This window comes from Sebastes fasciatus, chromosome 9 (genome assembly GCF_043250625.1).
Source record: "Sebastes fasciatus isolate fSebFas1 chromosome 9, fSebFas1.pri, whole genome shotgun sequence".
Taxonomy (NCBI): Eukaryota; Metazoa; Chordata; class Actinopteri; order Perciformes; family Sebastidae; genus Sebastes; species Sebastes fasciatus.
In genome coordinates, this window is record NC_133803.1 from 26568240 (window position 1) to 26580764 (window position 12525).

Sequence of the window (12525 nt, forward strand, 5' to 3'; positions counted from 1 at the left end):
TCCTGTTTCATTTCTGTTCCCACAGCTATGAACCGGTAGGTTGGGCAGTCAAGGTGTCATCATCAGTATTTTCTATTCTTCGAACTGCTTATGCTTCTAAGAAATGAGGTTAAACTGGCTCTTGAAACTCTAAATCAACTGACCCCAAAGGCTGCTTGTCAAAAGTTAGTTGTAGGTGTTGGCTAGGAGGTGTGCTGTTATTAAAGTAGTGTATTCTTACTTTTCTTTTTTCCCCTTAAGCAGTGTGAGTATTTGTCTTCTCAACAAGCTCTATTTTTGACTTACAGGTGGAGGGTGAACCTGATGAGGTGGCTTTTTTCTCTTTCTGGGTCATGGAGGAGTAACATAAAAGAAAGAGAGAGAGAGAGATACACTGTAAAAAAGGTCAATCTCATTAAACCATTTAGACATTCTGAGTTGGATACGCATCCTAACATAAAAAGCTTTTGCACTGACAGCAAACACAACAAGGTGCTGGATTATGGTGTGATCAATTGGTTACATTGGTTCTAATTATTTTTTATTTCCTCATAGCTGCTGATGGACAACTGGTTTTGTATTTCCTCCTTTATGTAGCTTTGTCATGTTACCAAACAAACACACATGACTGGTCATGTTCAGACCTGGAATTAACATGCATCCTCAGTGATCGGATCACGAGTTGACAGCTCTAAGTACAGGTGTGAACGCACTCAAGACGCATTGGGGGCGCATTGAGATCGGATCTTTCAGACCACATTTAGAGGTGGTCTGGGCCACATATGACCACATTCTTTTAGCAGTGTGTACGCAAATGTGTCCTGGGCCACATTAAGGACCGCGTACTCATCTGATGTACCGCTGGGATCCGCGGGATCTCTGCGCTCCTCAGGTGAATAGACAAGCCTCGCAGCATGGAAACGGCCTCTTTGCTCTACTGTATTCTGTCGGTACATCTGTATTTTATTAAAATATACCTTATCTATAGGCTACATAGTCTACAGACTGGGAACAGGAAGTGCATTATTATCATACTGTTGGAGATGTGTCGGTGTTTTTGTTCCGCTGCTTTGCGCGGAGCTGAAACCTGCCCACCCGCCCGAACACATTCTCACTCTCTCTCCTCCCCGCTCTCCGAAGCTCTGTACTCCGCTGTTATCTGGCAAAGGCAGCGGTGTCAGTGGCGTGAAGGTCCCCGGGGACCGCTGGTCCAATAACCTTATATTTTGATGTTATATAAATGTAACCGAATTCAAGATATTACTACTGACATTCCTGTAGTATTACGTCACAACGTCTGCTCTATTGGCCATGGGTTTACTGCGTGTTTATTTGCATATAGAGCGGGGAAGTGACATCAGATCACAAGTGGCCACTCAAGAGAGACGCATTCTAATGCCAGGTGTGAACAGACGTACTTTAAGCTGTCTACTTGTGATCTTAATACCAGCTCTGAACAGGGCCTTTGTTTCCTGGTGGGAAGCCAGTGAGGTTTCTCGTCATTGTTGCTGCCCCAGCAACTCCTACTGGTTGATTACGGCACCTCCAAGCCAAGCTCATATCTGGCAGGTGATGATTTAGGTTCTGTTACAAAAGTATTTTTTTTCCCTGCATAGAAGTAGCAGCTCTAAATATGAAAAAGATTAATTTGCTCCTTTATACACGCTCTTCAGCAAATTATTTTCTTTTACTTTAAACCAAAAGTATCAATTTCCCTCTGATTCGGACTGGCCAAAAGGACTACGGCTTGTGAAAGCGCCCTTAGAGCCCCAACTCACTCTTCTCATGTTTCCTCAGCTGTTAGCACTTTGTATAAATGTATAATCCAACCAACTCTGAAATTATTGGCCCAAAGAGTATTATGAGTGTCCCTTTAAGATGGACATTTTTTGCAGTGTGATAGAGTAAGTGATAGTGAGAGATAGAGAGAAAAAAGGTGTACACGGAAGGTATGCTACCTGTCCCATTCCCTCCGGCTGGTTTCGTTCCAAATGCTCACTCACACACCCACACAGACACACACACACACTTGGCTGTGTGCCACTTGTCTCTTTGTGTTCCTAGAAACTGTCACAGGACACACACACACACACACAGTATGCCGCTGAGCACTGGTCATATGATTGACCTGTTCTACTGGCCCATCTGCACCTTTGTACAAACACGAGATTGCACACGCAGGGTACACACACACACACACACCTGTTATCAGCCACACCCAAGGTGTTGAGTGACATTACAGGGATGCTGGGAGGCTCTTTGTAAAGTAAACACACACACACACACACACAAGGATAAAGACGCACTCAAATATGTCTTGCAGTACATCTCGTCCACACAGGGTCAGACAGGTACATTTGCGCGTCATCATCATTCCAAGACTTGTTTGGTTGCGTAAAGGCTATTGTAGTTGCCATCAGGTTTTAGATGATTGAGAGCTTTAATCTGACTCCATTATGCTGCTGAGGGCCCACATGCTGGAAGTTAGGATTATCAAACAATAGACAGATATGTACACTCACACACACAAACACACACACACACACACACACACACACACACACACACACACACACACAGAGAGAGAGAGAGAGAAAGGATGTGAACATTTTCTCCTCTCTCCATGTTTCCCTGCTTTCATCTCTTTTTTCCATTCATCCACCCATCAGCCCATTAAAACACAGTATAACAAAGTAATGATAGATTGATGGCAGCCCGAGCTGATTGTGTTTATTTTCATCTCTCTTTCTCTCTTTCTGTGTGTGTGTGTGTAACTTCAAATGAGTTGAGGCCAGCTCCGCTAAACTGGGCACCATTTCACTGTAATAACAGTAATCAGTTTGGCCCATTTTAAATAAGACCAAAGTGAGTGTATTGTTATGCTCAATTACTGTTTGTGGTTAGGTCATGCACAAATAAATACATACACGTGCATATGCTTAATTCTATCACTATATTTATGCTTTTTGCCCAGCTACACAAATGTTAGGGTTACGGCAGATGGCTGCTTGTTTTTATACACTAAAAGCAAAAGAATAATAGAAACCGTCAATGTAATTGTAAATGATAAAGGTGGGTACACTGTGACCTACAGGGTTTAATCAAGAGAGGGAAAACAACCACCAATAGAAACAAAACTTAATTCTATTTTACAAAATAAGACCACGAGCTGGATCGTCATGATTGTGACATTAGTTTGATATTTATGCAACGAAATGTTCTCCTACTATGGAGAATGTGTCGCTACTGTTTTAATTTAGATATCAGTTAGTACATTTTAGTTAGGAGACTCACAGGGGACAGATAAAAAAAGAAGACGGTCAAGACCGAAGCAGCAAAGAACAAGATATTCTGACTTTTAAGGTCGTTGCACACCAAGTTCGTAATTCTTTGTGTTTTTTTAATCCATCATCCGATAAAAAACATTACGCACAGAAACCTTGCTCACTGACTCCGATGCATTTTATTATTCTATTCGCTGCAAAAATTCACAATATGAGACAAAACTGAATTAATTACGTGGGTGCGATAGATCGCGCTAGTCCTACAGGGGGCTAACGAATGAATGACATTAGCAAGAAGCTATCATTTAGCTGCCAATAGAACACAATCACTACTGTCTAATCTTTTGTTTTGCAACCATCCCTGATTCCAAGCTGTTCTGCAATCACCTGCCGCAATATGTCTTTAAATTCTGCATCTCTGTATTCTTATATTTCTTTATTGTAAAGTGCTTTGTGCTGGGAGACAAAGTGAATGCTTTTAAAAAGCCATTTTGGATGATGACGTTTGCATGGATGGTAGCTCTGAGCAGTCAAACAACCCTCTTTGCCTTTTGACAGATGCGAAAAAATGCAGAAAATCAAACCTGTCCTGAAAGGTTTAATGATCGAGGAAAGTTTTTCAGTCAGTGTGTAAACGTGATTGACACAATGTGAAGTCATATTTACTTTTAAGCATGCAATAATTTTGGACGAAAAATATGGACTTGGTGTGCAAAGGCCTTTAGTCCCTTAGGGTCAAGCTCCATAGATGGTGTATCCTACATTTCCAATAATGCAACTCAACATATTTTTGGTAGAGGCTCAGTAAAATGCCCATGTCTTTCAAACTCCACACCTCCAGTTTGTACTGTTGGCTTTTTGTTATAAATTATTACAAATGAATACCCTTTTTCTACCAAAATAAGCATGTATGCAGGTTTTTTTTAAATGTGGGAAACCCACTAAAAATAGGGAATAGACTCTGTTGTACTTGAGGATGGTTGGTAGTGTGAGTGGGAACAATGGACCAGTATGAAAGTTGATTTTCCAGAAAAACTAAATGTATTCAGTTTATGTTTCAAAAGGAAAAACATAAATGATTTCATCAGGGTTATCACTTTGGCTCCTCTGCAGTCAAATAATGAGAAAAAATCTTCCAGGACACAAAACACTGGCCTTCCTCCATTTTCCTGGAGAGTGAAACAGACCAACCAGTTTGTAGTCTTCCATGACCTTTTCTACCTGGTCACCTGATGTCTGTGGCCAATCAGGGAGGAGCTCTGGAATTAGTGCCACTTTAACCCAGGTGGCATCAATCTGCCCTCATTTGGAGTCAGGTGGTAGTGAAATGCACTTTGACAAAAGATATTAATCAAATGTACCCTCTCAAGAGGCATAAACAAAACATACATATTATTAGTGAGGTAGAGAAACAAGTAAATATTCCCTTCTTAGGAGCTGACTATAACATTACAGCAGGAAAAATACCAACAAAGACATTTTAAAGGGGAAGTGCTCTCCTTCTTCTTAAAGGGTCAGGCAGGTCAGGGAATTAAAGTCCCCCTACAGAAAACCTGTGTGAGCAGAAACACAAGTGAACAAGCATTTCTCAAACATTCACAGCTCACAGAAATGTTGAACAGATGAGCGAGAGGAATGTGCACCTTCCTCTCAGCATACATACCGATCAAGGAAATTATATAGGTTATTCAGAGTGGAGAAAATAGGCTCCATGACGGACTCCTTTCACATTGCCAGTAGACCAGTATGCTTTTCTGTTTTCTTGTTGTTTTTTTCTGGTGTGTCACGTTTAATGTCACAAACGCACCGGAAAACAGGGTGAGTAAACAGTAGAAAGCAGCATGGAGGCCTGTGGAAATGTTACGCTGGTTACTTCTTTTTTGTATGTTACTTATTCAGTTTCTCAAACACATTCTCATCCCAACTCGTCACATACTGACTTTTTATCAGACCCCTTGGTCCCCTTTTTGGTCTCAATAAACATATGCTTTAAGCTGCAGGAGGTAGAAATGAAGCAAATATGATTTAAAAAAAGTTATTTTTATAAAATGGTCAGTATATCCTGACAGTAGTGCATGAGATCAGTATGAACAAAATCATGTGCCTCTGTGTCCTCCAGTGTCCTCTGGTGCACTCCAGTGCTCCTAATGGCATCTGCAGGATTTCATAGACCCGAGGAAAACAACCAATCAGAGCAGAGCTGGAGTCCGCCGTCTCTGAGCAGCTGTCAATCACTCGCAAACTCTGATCAAACTGCCAAACTAGGTAATCAAATGATTGATGAAATGATGAAATGATAAAATAATTTAAAAAAGTGTTTTGTTTTATAAGTTTGTTAGTGACATGTTCTCCGCACTGACGTTACGTTGTTTCCGTACGTGATTTACTTAGTTTACGTATTTATTTTAAACCCAACATGATGTTTTCCCTTAACCTAAGTAAGTGGTTTTCTTGAATGAACTTACGTCTATGGCTTTGTTGCCTCCTGCTGGTACTGCACGTTAATACATGCGTGTAATATTCACTTCTCTGCGAGGAAAAACGGGACACTGACACGCTATCCTCTGGTTGACAGGCGGCTCTATTACACGCTTTGGCGTGATACCGGGTTGGATTGTAACATAAAAGTGAGACTTAACGCGCGGGTCTCCTGGATGAAAGCCACTTATGTCTGTTTGTGACATCATTAGGGTTATTTTCTCAGACTTGACATTGAACAGAAGACATCATACAACTGTTCACAGGTTGAGTAGTACTCCCCATGACTAGAAAACGGACTTTTACGCATAAAATCGGTATTTTGATTCAAAGTACTGTTGTTGCTTTGCCTTTTGTTGCCAACACAGAATATAAAAGTCATGACAACGCTGCTGTAAACACACATCAATACGGGGCAATCTGTAGTGTGGTGAGGATTTCATCTGAAACCCAAACAGGTCTGTAATCACAGAATATTTTCCACTGCTTTCAGTAACAGTGATCTGAAGTTGAAAGTTTTGATAAATTGATAAATCTTGAATAGTGTTTATTTTCCCACTGATGGCTCTAAGTAAAGGAATGTAGAAGTAGGAAAACACGTCTTTTTTCCAAACCAAAAACATTGATCAAGCTTAAAAAAAATTAGTTGACTTTTATAAAGGAGTATGTTTTGCTGTGTTTGCAATCTGTATCAGTGGCCAAAGACATGTGCTGTGCTGAGTTCCTGTCTTGGACTCACATACACTTTTTCACTCCCGTTGGGTTGAATAAAGTAACATCAAACCGGCAGCCACAGATGGATTTTTGGAGTTTCTCCTGGATGAATTTTGAGGCATAGACGGGTTAGATGCTGAGACCAAAAAAAAGTGCAGAGAGACCTGTGTGTGTGTGTGTGTGTGTGTGTGTGTGTGTGTGTGTGTGTGTGTGTGTGTGTGTGTGTGTGTGTGTGTGTGTGTGTGTGTGTGTGTGTATGTGTGTGTGTGTGTGTGTGTGGTTCAGAAGTGGTCTCAGTGTCCTGGGGGCTGGGGAGGTTTGAATGTCAGTTTCTCTAATAACGGGAATCGGTGAAAAGGTCAGCCCCAGTCGCCTGACCACACCGAGGGGATGGTGTGTGTGTGTGTGTGTGTGTGTTTGCAAGAGTATGTGTGTGTTTGAGTGCATATGACAATGTGTGTTTGTATGTTTCATATTCTTATTTGCGTTAGAGTGTGAAAAGGTGTGTGTGTGTGTGTGTTTGTGGGGTGGCGAAGGGGGCGTCGGCCAGGCCTGGGGCAGAAATTGATTCTCTGGCGAAGGAGAGGAAATGAGGAGGGGGAAAAAAAATGGTAGAATGTCGGGAAGAGTGAGAGGAGCAGGAAGAAAGAAGGGAGAGTGGGAGGAAGAGGAAGAGGAGAGGGAAGAGAAGGAGGAAAATAGGTGTGAAAGAGGAGTAAAAGAAGCATATGATAGAGGTGTAGGAGTAAGAGTGAAGAAGTGTCAAGGAGGAAGGAGGATGTGAGGGAGGGGGAACAGATGGAGCAAGGGAGCAGGAAAAGCAGCAAAGGTTGAGGTGGAATAAAGATGAAGCATGGAGATGGAGGAGGAGGAAGAGTGACACGGAATAGGTTGAATAAATGGTGAAGGAAAAGGCTGAGGAAGGATGAAGAGAACTTTGATCCTATCAGCATGGAGAAAGGCTTTGAAACAGAATTTAGACCATCATGTTGGGAAATGAAATGGTTCTGCTTTATTTTGCGGGTCCATCATTTCCTCGTAATTTCCTTGGTAGTTTCCTGGAAAGAGCTATGCAATCTAGAGACGGGATTGTAAGACATTTGTTTGAGTTTGATTTCTAGTAGAATTGCAGAAATATGTGGCCTTTGCCGGGCACACGCTACACGAGAATCAAGACGATTTGGGGTCTGATTCCCTGATCTCCCGACAACGGTCAGCAAAGCCCCGAGTTTTTTGATAGTTCTAAAGATTATCTTGCCAGATATTCCTGCGTTGTGAGGTATGTTAAGAGTGTTTTTTACATCCCCAACTCAGAAGTCCATCCTGGACGCATCGATTTCAAATCGCAAATATTAAACATGTTCAGTATTTACTATCAGATATCCTGTTGTGTGTGGGGAATCCCGAGGACAGATGATAACGCAGTCACGTGGGAAAGAACGATAGCCAATTGAGAACCAAGCTGACGGAAGAAGGAAGGATGCAAATGCATGAGCTAATGCAAAACATGAAGAATAAAGTAGCAAAATGGACCTCAGAAATGGAAGACCAACTTCTTGATTTAACATGTCTCCATGAATTCTTCCATATTTTTTCTTTGTCAATTTTCAGTCAAAGTGCAAAAACTAATATCACTAATTCTTGCCTGCCTGTAGTTTGTTTACACTAAAATCACGTTTGATCACGAGAGATTTTGTGAGATTTCCGTTCTTTTGAGTCGGGACTCTTGTTGTTCATGAATGGAATCTGTTAGTGTGTGTTGAGCTGTTTAGGCCAAACACTATATGAACAAAACAGTTAAATTTCTCTCAACATGTCGTTATGTGTGAGGTCTCTCACATTTTCAAAATCTGTTAAGATAGAAAAATCTTTTAGTGTGTGACAGAAAACATAAACATCATAAATCAAATATTGTAGTGAGTACAGTATCAACTTGTGGGTATTTGAGGCAACTAATGCTTTTCTGGATGTATTATTATCTTTAAGGTTAAATGATAATCACCAACTAGAGTTAGTCAAAGTTTACACAATTTTTTCATCCAGCTACTGCTAGACTGTTGACCCACATGAAACTTGGTTTACATTCAGTAAAAGGCCTGATTCTAGATGTAGATATGTCCTACAGTAGGGCAGCCATGATGGTGGTCTGGAGGCACAAAGGAGGGAAATTGCATTAATATTTGAAATAATGAAGCCGTGTGGTCATTAGGCTGGTCTCCTCTGCTTCCATAGCAATACATTAAGCCAAGACAAGCGCCATGTATTTTACATGGTCCTGTCAACGCAGATGATGGATCCTGCGGCATAATGATGTCCTCTTATAAAACACTGTAGGTGCAAAGAAAAAAAGACAGGAAGAAGGAAAGAGAGAGAGAGAAAGAAGATGGTGTGTGTGTGTTTCAGACACCAGACTGCTTCCTGTCCTCCGGTCACACGACTGACCTGATTTGACTCCTAAAGCCTCCGGCTACCCGTCTGAGGGAGCGCATGCTTGTTTACAAGCTTGTTATGTACTATCCCCAAAGACACGGACACACACGGACATACACACTACATGACACACACACACACACACACCCACACAGTGTGGTGACCCAAACTCACCTCTCACCTCGTGGAGATTTTGGCCCAAATCCCCCATGTGGCACCGTCTGAGCCAGGGATGTGTGTGGCATCAGACCGTTGGACAATGTTACTGTACAGATGACCGCTGTGTGTGTGCGTGACAAGGACGGGGGAGATAACGTGACGTCCAAGCGATAATCAGTTAATAGGTCTCAGGGTTCAACGCTTACTGGTTCCTTTGACTGACCGGGTCAACACACACGCACGCACACACATACCTTGATCACATTTTGTATCACCAATATGGACTTGTGGTGAAATGTGTTATCAGATTACGTCTCGAGGTGTTTTTGACGTATCACAAATACATTTCTAATCATAGTCGGGAGGAGGTCGGGGTGGGTTGATGGGTCAAACAAACACAGGGCTTTCAACCAGGAGACCGCTGTTCGTGTTCCGTGTGAAACCAAAAGTCAATGTTGACTTATTTTTATTTACGTCCGTAACTTAAATAACGTAATAAACAGACTTATTTTAAGTCAAACCATGATGTTTTGTTTGCACATGCTTAAAACTGCGACCGTAATTTGGGCAACCCAGTCTCAAGGGAAGGCGGATAAATACCACGACATTAAACCGACATTATATGTGTCATGAGTATGCATTTTAGCTTTTTCACGTGTCATGTGTACGCAGGTAGGTTTAGGCAAAAAAAAAACACTAACTTAGGTTCAGGCAAGAAAACCACTTAGTTAGGTTAAGGAAAAACGTCATGGTTGGGCTTAAAATAGGTACGGAAACGTATTAAAATAAGTACGTAAACAACGTAACCCAACTACGGAAAACACATCACAAATGTCAACAAAGAAACAAGTGACAATCATCACGTGACAAACATCACTAACGTAACTTACAAGACAAAACTCCGGTCAACAACAGTCTCGAAAACGGGTTTTCTGGTTAAATGTCCAGTGTTTGTTGGGCTCATCCACCTCCTCACCCACCATAGGTGGTCTTTCTTGGTTTTTATTCTACGTCAGTAACTCTTTCCATGAATTCATACGCGGATGTGTTTACATTGCAGTCAGTACAGGATACATGGCGTACAAAAGACACGTGGAAATCAAGAAAGGTGCACTTACTGTATTGCACACTAAATGCCTTGTGCATTATTGTGGGATTTATACGCCTTTTCGTGCAAACGGGCGGATCTGGGAGACAATGTGTTTCCCTCAAAATGTGATAAGAAACATAATTATATAGGAGACATGGTTGATGGGTAATATAGTCTCTATAGGGGAGACTTTTCCCCATCAGTAGTTGTTGAAAGATGAATTGTTCCCCGCTTCAAAAGCATATATTGTATTTTTTATTTTCATTTTACAATGAACTCTCTTCCTTCTTTCCCTTAGCATCCTAACGTACCCTTGCTCAGGTCTGACAAGGTTATGTCAGGCAACGAGCTCAGAGGAGATATTGATTTCCCCTCCAACCTTCTCCTCCCTCCTGCTTGTTTGCAACATGGGCAGGAGATCACACAGACACACAATCACAAACTTTGAAAAAAAATAAAAAAAATTGAGCACTTATCAAAAAGTAGTATTCTATCCGAATGTCAAAGTTGGGTTTATAGTACATTTAAAACAAAATGTGAATAGAAATGGCAAATTCTGATGTTTTTAAAAGATGAAAAGCCCATTACTAGCCTGAGGTGGTAAAAATGGCATTTGAAATCATGCAATAAATCATGATGGGAACATATTTGTTACTTAGTGTGTAGTGACATTTGTTTGGTGAATATCTGTTTACTACAACTTTGCTGTTGAGTGTAAATATCAATTTAAAATCTGCTATTCCAGTTTTGTCTCGAGGCAGCATCAACTATGACAAACAACAGACAACAAAACAACATTTGTCTTTTCTTAACTGAGACAAATTAGACAAGATGATCAAAATATGGCAAAATTGACTAAAAAGTGGAAAATGTTAGCAACAATAAAGTCAAAAATAAGAATAGTAGCTTGATGAATGGCATATTGCAAAACAAACAAAACACAATTTTTTAAACAAAAAGCTTTTGTTGTCATTTAGTCTTGACAGCATTCATTGTTGAACTACACAATGTATTTCTTTGTCTTCACATTTAGATGTGAAATAATGAATAAACGTTCAAATTAAAGTATGAAATCTTTTTAATATCCTCTAGAACTAGTTTGAGAAGCAATCCACAGCTGGACAATGGTTGTTCTATTTATACTATACACGCCGTTCTGTTTATACCGGATCGGGTGTTTTGCATGTATTGACGTGTTAACACATGCTTATCGTTCAGGGCCAACGCACAAAGAAGCAGTGTGCCTTCAATGTAAAGAGATGTAAAGTAGGAGTGTGCAGGTTGCGGTGGTGGATGGATATGTAGTGCGTCAGACCTGCAGAAGGTCAGAGCTTGTAGACCAGGCATGCAACTGATGTTTTAACAATTGTTTCTTAACTTTAGCCAGATGATTTAGTCGCATTTAGTATTTTTGTTAAGACAACCGGATCGCTTTGCGTTTCCCTCAGAGCCTACTAGTAGTGGCAACTCATTCTGACCGACAACTTTAAAGATGATTTTTTTTGTTGGCATTTCTACGTTATTTGAAAGCAACAGACAGACAGGAATGGCAGGAGAGAGAGGGATGACATGCTGCAAAGGTCTCTCGGCTGAACTGGAACCCGGACCACTGGGGTACAGACTCAGCCTTAATGGTACGCTCTCCACCCGGTGAGCTACCAGGATGCCCCACAACCACTAAGATTTATGCAAATGAATGTGTGAAGACGTCACCAATATGCAAATGAGCGTATGACATCATCCGCTGACTATTACCAACTTTTGGAGCTAGTGATAGCTTTTTTTCCCTCTTTTTTGCACAATGGTTCTGAATGTTGTGCCCTAAATGGAGCCTTCATTGCCCCAGGAGATCAAACTCGGTGAATTGCATAGTGTAAGCGAGGCTTATAGGGTACAAATCAAACGCCGATGGTGTCTTTATTCTATAGCCATTGATAAGTTAAAGCAAAAAAAGTTGTCTATTGCCAATTTAATTACAGTTTATTTGCCATAACCATGATCTTTCACTAATCTTAACCATACCATGAGTCTAATATCAAGCTCATTGGGCTGAAGTCAAGACCCAACGCACTGGAGTGTTTCTCCACCAACAGCTTATAATGAATATAGTTGATCAGCAGCAAAGACCTTTGCGTGGTTCTTGCAGGCCTCTACTGTAGATTTCTCTATAGAGGATTGAGTGGCAGAAGCATCCTAAGCTCATCTCTTTGTGCTACTGAAAGGAGTCAAGGTGTTGTTGGCTTTTTGTCCTGAGGTTCCCGTTTAATTTGTCTATTCAAGCAATTGTAAAACCAGGCACGTCACTGCACCAGCATAGTCATCAAGGACCTTTGGATGTGGATCACAGTGCACGGTTTCTATAAGATCTACAGGCTAAATCATGTATTTAAA

The 12525-nt window shown here is 41.0% G+C and overlaps 1 long non-coding RNA gene across 1 annotated transcript in view; it reads left to right on the plus strand.

The window, feature by feature from the left end:
• Positions 1-6135: 6135 nt before the first annotated feature.
• The window catches only part of LOC141773518 (uncharacterized), a 34954-nt gene continuing 28564 nt past the window's right edge, over positions 6136-12525 (plus strand). The window contains exon 1 of the long non-coding RNA XR_012595146.1: positions 6136-6199. This is a non-coding gene — a long non-coding RNA (uncharacterized LOC141773518). The remainder of the gene's footprint in view (positions 6200-12525) is intronic.